Raw genomic sequence first — 10,228 nt, 5'->3', positions numbered from 1 at the left:
CATGATTAAATCATTTGTTTGTATACATCATTGATTTCAATCACTTAGCATTGAAAATGTATTGAAAGCACAAACACAACATGCAAATTTCACTAAAAATACCCAAAATTCAAAAATAAATCATAAGAATTACTCCATATATGATTTATAAGCTGCTAGTGTGCTCAACATAATCAAAAGCATCAATTTAAATTAATCAAAGCTCAAAACAATCTTTAAAAAAAATCTACTAAATATGCAATTTTTACAAAAATGTCCAAAAATACTTAGTAAATCATGAAAAACATCCAAAATATGATTCATGACTTGCTACCAAGCTCAAAACATCCAAAAACAACCACTAAAAATGATTAGTGCTCATGTTGTCCATGATTTTCAAGAAATTGCACAGTTATGTTATATAGTGTGAAAAATACAACTTTGCATTGAATTTCAGATCCCTCAAACATCAAAACCATCAGAAATCCTACTAATCAAAATTGTAGATCTCAGCATGAGTGACATTCTCTCAGTTGAAGTGGCCGGAAAATTGCCGCTTCCGATCCATCGCCATTAAAAGACATATTAGCGTTTCAGCTGAAAGTTCACGCTCAGTTTTGACACTCAAAACATCGTTTGTGGAAAAATTTGCTCAAATACAAAATCTTAGGAAATCATTCATGGAAAAAAAAATTCTTCTTCGGCCAGAAGTGCTTCAAAAATAACCGATAAGCTGTTGTTACAACAAATATAGTTTTTCATAAAACTGAAATTTTGAAAGTGATTTTTGACACACCAGACATTGTTTCTGGAAAGATACACAGCAGAATTTTATTTTTTTTTGAAAAATAAATCAACCCGAAGTAAGAACTACTATGTCGAACATGTTGATCTTCTACCGTCCCAACATCTATAATGTCACAAGTTGACCCACCACTTAAGGACACTGTACCAATCTTTATATGTTATGACATATAAAAATATTCTATCTCAGAGCATACGAATAGAACACCCAAAATCCAAATTCACTCACCATGAGAAGTGATTATCTCTAGAGACAGTGAAGACTGAAGACACCTCCATTGACCTATATATTTCTCCTCATCTACCATTACTATCGTTGTATTACTGGAACTCTCATCCTTCTACCTCTTCCAAGAATGCTATAAAAAATTCACTTTATATGACCATAATTCTTACAATGGTAATATTACACATCTTTTTTGCTGACATGTAAGATCTTGACCTATCTTTTTTAGATCCCTTGTCAAATGACCTATCTCTTTGATTCTCCTTACAAGCAATCAATCTATGATGGGATAAAATATGTATTACAGGAACGCTCACCCAAAACCCACTCATGCTTCTCACTTCTAGTGGTTGGAGAGGGGCAATCAATCTCTTTAATTCTCTTCAATTGTTTGTCCTCAAAGACTAGGCTTTCTCCTAATCTAGTTTTATAGCTAGGAGCGACACAATGACATCTTCCATATGACTACATTTTTTTTTCTTAGGCAGTAGCTCTTCACTGCATTTTCGTATGAATTAGGAAGGGGGTAAGAAGAAATAAAATATGTTCGACATAAAAGCCTATGTCCATGGGCGATGAGTTGATCTTCTCACCATGAGAAACAGATAACTGTATATTTCAAGAGGTTTAATACCAAATCTCATAGCCCATAATCCTCTCCTCTCTCTTCCCATTGAAAGGTCTCACTCACCATTCAAGAGACAAACCTCTCGTCCAAAGAAAATCCGCATCACTTTGCTCTTCTTCTTCTTTTTTTTGGTAGGTAAGCTGGGGTTAGGCAAGACCCCTACCAGATTTCATTGAAGAAAATAAAGAGAGAACAGCTAAGGGGGCATAAAAGCCAAGCAAAAGGGAACATGCTCCCATAAGACAAGGAAGAACATCATGATGGAAAATAGCATGAAACTACCGTCTTTGGTAGCAGACTCCTTCTCTATCAGAATTGAAGATGGAAAGAGGAGATGTGCCAATGATGGAAATGATTTAGAGCATGCCTCTTGAGGGTTCGTAACATTTAGAGATGTGCGAATCGGGTTCATAACATTTAGAGATGTGCCAATCACTTTGCTCTTCTTTCGTAAGGTATATAATATACCTTATATAGTTTTGTTTAACCTAAACCAAACTGAAAACCCACATACCCCACATAGGTGGAAAATAAGACACCCAAAAAGCCAACTGATGAGTTTCGTGATCTTCTCGTGAAGACAAGGATCCATAGAAATCCAACCTTTTGTGATCCATGCAACCAGTGGTTTTGGTGTGTTAGGTGTAGGGTCTAAGAAGATTTTAATTTAAAGGCCTTGCATCAAGCAATTCTTGAATTGGCAACATCACTAGGTTTTGGAAGGTTCCGGGGTTCAAAGTTTTTGCTCTAGCAAGTTGCTAAAGTATTACGTGCATGACAATCTGCTATGTGTGATGTGGTTGTTGGGATAAGCATGCTGAGGTGGCAGTTGAGATAAGCAACATGTGTTTTGAGTAGATTTTAGTTAATACGATTTGTGTAGGTTGTTTTTTTATCACTTTGCAATTTTTAGGAAAGTTTGCTAATGTTGAGGGTTAGTATTGCATGTAGGAAGTAAGTTAAGTTCTATTGGATTCATATAAATAATTGTAGCAGATTTAACGGAGGAAGGAAGAAATTCATCCCCAAAAATTCTGTTCAGCACAGAAAGGAGGACCCTTCCCTTGAAGCAGGTCAAGAGGCTGATCTTCCCTCTAAGAAGAACAATTCCGTTACGAGATAGAATCGGGTTCGTAACATAAAGTTAGCCTCAAGAACCCAAAAGAATTTGGATGAGAATGGAAAGTTTAATTGGATCTTTGTTATCCTATATATATGACACTCGGTCCCTTTTCCTTACTCTTATATGTTTCGCATATCTTGAGAGAGAGGATTCATGTCATGGCTGGTTTCCCATTGACCAAGGAAAGAAGAGCAAGAGACATTTTCGGAGAAATCATAAAGGATCTCCCATGTACAAAGGGTAAATACACAAAGGGGATTTCATTGAATAATTTGTTGAAGTATAAATGATTAAATAACACCAACTCTAACAGCTTATGGTTTTTGAGCAATTAATTGTTTAACATGGTATCAGAGCTATTGCCTCACGGCATGGGTTCAAACCCCAACAACTTTTTGATATTAAAAATCCATGTGTACGGCCAATCCAAAAAAGGTCCAGACGTACGTGAGGGGGAATGTTAAAGTATAAATGATTAAATAATACAATCTCTAACAGCTTAAGCTGTTGGTTGTTTCACATAGGTTGCGACTTGAAAGGGGTGTGAAGAGAAAGGCAACCCCAGGTAGACTGAACAAAAGGAAAGGGAGGGGGGATTTTGAAATCTCAACTATGAGCTGATTTTTCAATATATGAGAAAACTCATTCTTGGTACCAGTTGAGACAGAGAAAGCCCTAAGCGAAAAAACAGTCTTACTACAAGAAATAGAAGAGGTGGTAGGAAAACTCATTCTTGCTACCAGCTGTCCAGAGCACAGGGATACCCATAAAATCCATCTTTCCTTTTGTTGAGCAGCCCCAGCAAGAAAAGCAGGCGCGAAAAGGATTTCATTTACTTACAAGGACCCTCGCTGTTGTGCTCCCCTCCTATACTTATTCGGACATGTAATACTTGTTATATACAAAGGACAAAATTCATTTCGAGCAGTAGTAGTCTTTCAAAGAAAAAACAAGATTGTTGGTCCCCCATTATAAAGAAGCCATAACCACCAAATTGGCCAGTCCCATGTAGAAAATTTTGGCTTCAAATTAGAGTGTTAATACTGTCTAGTATAGAAATTTTTTGGTTTACAAGGCATCCATTGTAGGGCCTAGTAGATAAATATTTTGGATCACCAAATTGTTAGACACCATTTAAACTTTCGTTCCAGGCAAGCATCTTATAATTAGTCAAATTTATAAGTGTTAATACTAATGGTGCCACAAGCGGCATTTCATTAATGGGGGATCTCAAGAAAGAAGTGGAATGTGCTGGGCTGTGGAACCCCATTTGATGCCATCACCATTCTTCACATTTTTTTATATTTTTTATTCTCTACCGAGAAAAATTTGCAGAAGCGCTCTAGAGAAGGGTTAAGGAATGCAATTAGTCGTGGGGAGAAGCCTTATGATACTGACCGAATACTAATTCTTTTTTTTTTGCACACAAACAGTTGTATAATAGTTCTGATTACCTTTTCAAATGACAAAAAATTCTCTTATTAAGGCGAGAATTCGGGTCAATCCTACATTAAGCGGTTCTTGGTATCATTATATTTTTCAAATTGACTTGGTAAAAACGACTTTTAATTAAAGAACATTTTTTATCGACTGCTTCTAGATTTGTATTAGAGTTTACGCGCAAATTTCACCGAAAATATGTTAAGGCTGTACACCAACCTATCTAAACCTCAGACTTTGTAGCATCCTAATCCAAAAATTAAGGAAACAAATTGAAAAAGAAATCATTGTTTTATATTATATTGGTTTTTCGTTTTCATTGACTCTCTCTCTCCCTCCCTCTCTCTCTCTCACACACACACATCTAAATATAGAGAAAGTTCAATACACGGATTCCCTTGTTTTGATAATGACGTTTCTTACTCTTGAGTTCTTTTCTTAGGGTGATGATAAATTCATCACCCCGTGTAGGATAATTCGCACCCCTGTTAACGTGAATTGGTGTAAAAAAGGGGGTGCGAACTTGTCATCTCCCTTTACTTACCGCTCTTGTTGACAAATTTTTACTCTCAAGTCCTTTTCTTATATATTGCATGTTGACAAATTTTAGAGATTTTTTAAGGAATTGTTAGCTAATTAGAGAAATGTAAAATATAGAGAGGAGTTCATTGAAATGCAAAAGAGCACTAATATCACTTCCCCACGCGGCAACACACCCACATGAGAAATGATATATTCGCGCCCTTTTCTTCCCCCGCACACCACATTGCAGCGTAAAAAGAGTAGTCATAGGGAGTGGTCCCAGGAAGGAAGGGGGGTGGGGGACGATATATCACTTCATACCTTAGATGTAACATTGTATCATTGTCAAAATCATTTATTCCTTCGATGTAACAATGTATCATCATCAAAATAATTTATGCTTAGTGTTTGAAATAGTAATTTTTTAAAAATTTATTTTTGGTGGTCCTACGAAAACGTCTTTCCTGAGAGTTCTCAATCTCAATCATTTAAGATGATGTGAACTAACTTCCTTCGCTTTCCTGAGAGTTTACTTCCTTTGAATTGAAAGCGAAGGAAGTTAAATTGTCTTCTTAGATCGAACAAGTCATCTTAAATGATTCAACAGCTGACATCAACTGTATAACAGAAAGATTAATTGCTATTAAATTCTTTCAGTTCAACTAATAAAAATAGATTCAAAATCAAATCCTTTACTACTAAAAAGGAAAATCCCTGAAAAATCGTCTGCTTCTTTCCTGCTATTTCCTTATGCGTCCCGCCTTAATTTCCATAAAACTCCCAAATATGTCCTTTTTCACTACTTCTTATTCGTCATTTCCGCTTCTCATATGCTCTTCCACAAGAGTTAAAAAAAAAAAAAGACGATGTCTCCTTTTTTGCCTTTTTTGTCTGTAATTGTCATAATTTTTTAATTTTATTTGTAGTTTTGGCCGTAATTGTCATATTTTAGTACCCTCGTTCGGTATTTTTTTCGTAATTTTTTAGCTTTGCTTCCATTTTCCCGTAATTTTTCATTTAAAACTTACTACCCGCGCATGATTATTATTTATTGCTATTATGTATTGCTAGCCACCTTTGGACAAACCGTACTTCGCCGCAAATGATGGGCGAACAAGCAGAAAAGTACGCTCGGCGAAGGTGGCTAGCAGATCCCTATAAAAAAATCTTGATTATTATTTATTGCTATTATGTATTGCTAGCCACCTTTGCACAAACCGTACTTTGCAGCAAAGGATGTGCGAACAAGCAGAAAAGTACGCTAGGCGAAGGTGGCTAGCAAATCCCTATAAAAAAAATTCTTAAAAACATACGTCAAAAAACCGGTTGACCCGAGGGCCGGGTGCGGGTCCAAGCCCAATGACCCGTAAAATTTCTCGCGTCACTTTGACCCGGCCAGTTTGACCCGTTTCCCCATGATTTAGAGGGAAATGATGTGATTATGAGAGTTTTTATATATAGTGTAAGTCCTTACAGTGAGTATTGGTTTTCAAAAAGCACTGTATGGCTTACATCTTAGGATATCCAAACTCTCCATTTGATGGGCCACAATGTAAGTAGGTTGTGTGCCAATATTCATTTCCATAGGATAATTACAACCCTCCAATCAATAAATGTTTCCTAAATATGCCGTTCCTCTATAGACTGCATGGCTAGGATCATCGCATGGAAATGTGTTTTTTGGGAACATCCTATTTACGATGTGGCCCATCAATTGGACGGTTTGGATCATCCTATGGTGTAAGTTGCACAATATATTTTTTTAATAGGAAGTGTAAGAAATATGTTTTTGGTTTGCAAGCTTTGTCACAAAATTCTTGTTACAATATATATGGTGTAAGCCCATGTAGTGAACTATTTTTTAATAAGCCGGTAGGGGTCCTCACAAAACCCCAACTTACCTATCAAAAATTGGAGTGAATATTTTACCGCCTACACCATAGGATGATCTAAACCGTCCATTTGATCATTCCGAAATGATGATCGCATCCCTACAATCTATAGATAAATGACATAATTTGGAAACCCCGCAACTGTGTTGAGATCATCCTATGGAAATGATTTTTGGCATACAACCTATGGTGTAAGTTCGTACAATCAAGTATTTTTCAAAAGAATCGTACGCCTTGTATCATAGGATGATCCAAACCGTCCATTTAATGGGCCACAATATAAATTGATTGTTCCCAAAAAATAATTACATATGATAATTCCATGCCCTTCTTTTAGAAAAACTTCCTACTGTATCCTATTAGCTGGGGGCATTTAAGTCATTTTGATGCTAGAAGTTTCTCAGAATGAGAAATGATTTGAGGGTACAATCGTCAATTGCATACGAAAAGTACCGACATATGGCACCTGTCTATGACAATTACGAAAAAAAACTACCAAAAAGAGGTATAGACATATGACAATGACGAAAAAACTACGTTATATGACACATTCGGGACAAGTTACAAAATATTGACGGATGCCGAGCACCTGAAGAAGAACAACAATTATGGAAACCTCTATCGATTGGAGGGCTACGATCAGCCTATGGAAATGATTTTATGGGCACAACCGATTGATGTTGTGTTCCATCACATGGACAGTTGGATCAACCTATAACCCTTTATAGATCGGAGGGTTAGGATCAACCTATGAAAATTATTTTTAGGGCACAACCTATTTAGGCAGTGGCCCATCTAATGGACGGTTTGGATCATCCTATGGTACGGGCCATACCGTACATTTTAACAAAGTGAGGAGTGCAATCATCAAAATACGGTGAGTAGTGCCATTATAAAATATGGCAGTGAGGACATTAGCACTATATATAATTTGAAACCATCGATGTTCTTGGATATTCCCACGAGGGTCGGGTTCAACCCCGAATTTGGGTTGGGTCGGGTTAAGATTTTTCGCAAATCGGGTTGGGTTGGGAAAAATCAACCCGAATTGGAAATCGGGTTGGGTCGGGTTGGGTTCTCAGGCAACCCGACCCGACTCGAAACCCGAATTTGGGTTCCATCTGAAGAAGTTCTGTATATGTGTTTTTCTTTTTCAACATTGAAATAGTCTCCACAGTCCACAATGGACGGTTTGGATAATCCTATGGTGCGGGCCATACCGTACTTTAATCAAGTGAGGACTGTGATCATCAAAATATAGTATTGCGGATAACATTTCCCTTTGTTAATTGTTATTCCCTGTTTGTTTTGGATTTTGAGAACTGATTGTGAGTTAAAAACTGATTATTGGTGACTCACTATTGGTTCCCAAAATCCAAAACAACCCGGCTTGAGTTGAGGTAGTCAACAATTGGTACCATATCAAATTGGGTCAACTCGACCCAACCTAGCCCGAATTGGAAATCAGGTTGGGTTGGGTTGAGGAAATTGCAAATCGGGTTGGGTCGGGTTGAACCCAGCCGGGTTGGACATCGGGTTGGGTCGGGTTGGGTTGGAAAAATGGGTTCCTCGGGTTGGCCTCAACCCGACCCGAGTTACATCCCTAACGATGACGAAAAAACTACTTTTCCTTATTCACTATGTGAGGGTCAAATTACGGAAAGTTTGATATTACGAATGCAGGACACCTGTAAAAATATTGACGAATTCCGGGCACCTTAAGAGGAACAAAAATTATGGAAACGTCTATAGATTTGAGGGCTAGGATCAGCCTATGGAAATGATTTTATGGGCACAACCTATTTATGTTATGTTCCATCACATGGACGGTTTGGATCAACCTATGATGTAGTGAGTACAATTCTTTGTCGGCGCGTGCATTGCACGGGGCCCTTGCCTTCAATGCTGCAATGTCCCTGCCATTTCACTGAGTCGGATTTGTCTAGGGTACTTTCGCCATTTCACTACTGCAATGTCCCTGCCATTTGCCATGTTATTTGTGGGAATTCTTATTTTTGTATATTTTTTTATTTCTCAGTCGGAAATCCTGATAAGGTGCCTATGGTTTTCAAAAGAAAATCCGTATAGACTGTATAATATATATTCTAACTTGATTTACATTTTATTTTTATCAATCTTAGTAGGTAAAATTGTTACTAAGAGCCAAGTCTCTCCGATGGATCAAAAGCTTCGGGAAGAGTTGTGCGTGTTCTGCTGATGTTTTGAAATAGGGTTTGGAGATTTTTATCATGCTTTTTGTTCTTTGGTTCTTAGAAACCGCTAGATAGCGAGATCTTGTTCGGTGGTGGAAGCTGGCAATTGAAGAATTGTATGTTGATAGGTTGCTGAAATGATAGAATTAGGTTCTGCTGGAACTATCATTATTATTTGGTTTTTTATAGATTCGAAACTTGATGCAGATTTGCTTAGGTTTGTGATATGTATATGATACGTTTACAGTCTTATCTCTCTGCCTCTTAAACACTCCCTCCTCCTTGCAAAAAAATATCCCATTTCTTTCAAGAATAATGCTGAATTGAAGGGAGCCTCTGGAAAAACTCAGTTTCAGGCAAACATTCGATCCATGCCACCTCACAACATTTATTTCTTCCTCCAATAAATTAGAGAAGTTTATTTGTTCTTTCAAAGAAATTTTTTCCCTGTTTCTTCTACTAATTGATCATGTTGCCATTTCTTTGATTATTCTAATATAAAATTTCTTCTGAAATTAACAATAATTACGTAGTAATATTGAACAATATTTTTAAAAAGTTATACTAATTCATTAATAAATATTGAAATAAACAAATGGTAAAATACCTTAGTGGCACGTGCGATGCACGTGCATATTTTACTAGTATCTTTAATAGCTAATTGGAAAAGTGTAAAATGAAGAGATGAGTGCACTAATGTGCGTGTGATATTTTCTACACCTTTTCTTCCTCGGGCCACCCCCTTGTAGTGTAACTTAATAACTTTGATTATCCCCCTTTTTTGGGGTGCAACCAAACGGACCCTAAGGAGTCTCATCTTGTGATTTCGTGGCCCAAAAGTCAATTGATTATTCAGTCTTAACAATTTGATGATAAGGGCTTGCAATTAAACTACCAGAGCAGTGCTGCTGGGGAAGTGGGAATCCGTCTTGTGAAAAAAAGATAGGGGCACCATTATTTGGAGCCACGTCCAGTAAAAGACAAAATAAAGGAGCCTAAAGAGTAAAGACCCATAAAAGAAATAAACACATCGTCAAAAGGTTAAATCAATGGTCACATTACTCCCATTTTTATTTTCCACAAGGAATCCCATTTTATTGCTTTTATGGACCCGCTACTATATAACTCATTAGAATATGGGAAATGGAGATTTTATATGTGTGGACCCCGATCCTGAGGACGATGCCGAGGGACGCGAGATCCCTCCTGCAATCCTCTAAGATCTCCACAAAGTGAAGGAGAGCTCTGCCAAGGAACTCTCGAAACTGATGCCACCCTCATAGCATAGCTCGAGTGGCGATATAAAAAGAAAGAGATATGTCTTGATCCGGAGCCAGGGCTCGAAACCGAGACATACCTAAAATAAACTCAGAGTCGCCATCCATGGACATGCCATGGAAC

This window comes from Tasmannia lanceolata, unplaced genomic scaffold, assembly GCF_043159265.1.
Source record: "Tasmannia lanceolata isolate RefF3 unplaced genomic scaffold, GAP_Taslan_0.1 ptg000005l, whole genome shotgun sequence".
NCBI lineage: Eukaryota > Viridiplantae > Streptophyta > Magnoliopsida > Canellales > Winteraceae > Tasmannia > Tasmannia lanceolata.
This window is presented reverse-complemented; position numbering follows the sequence as displayed.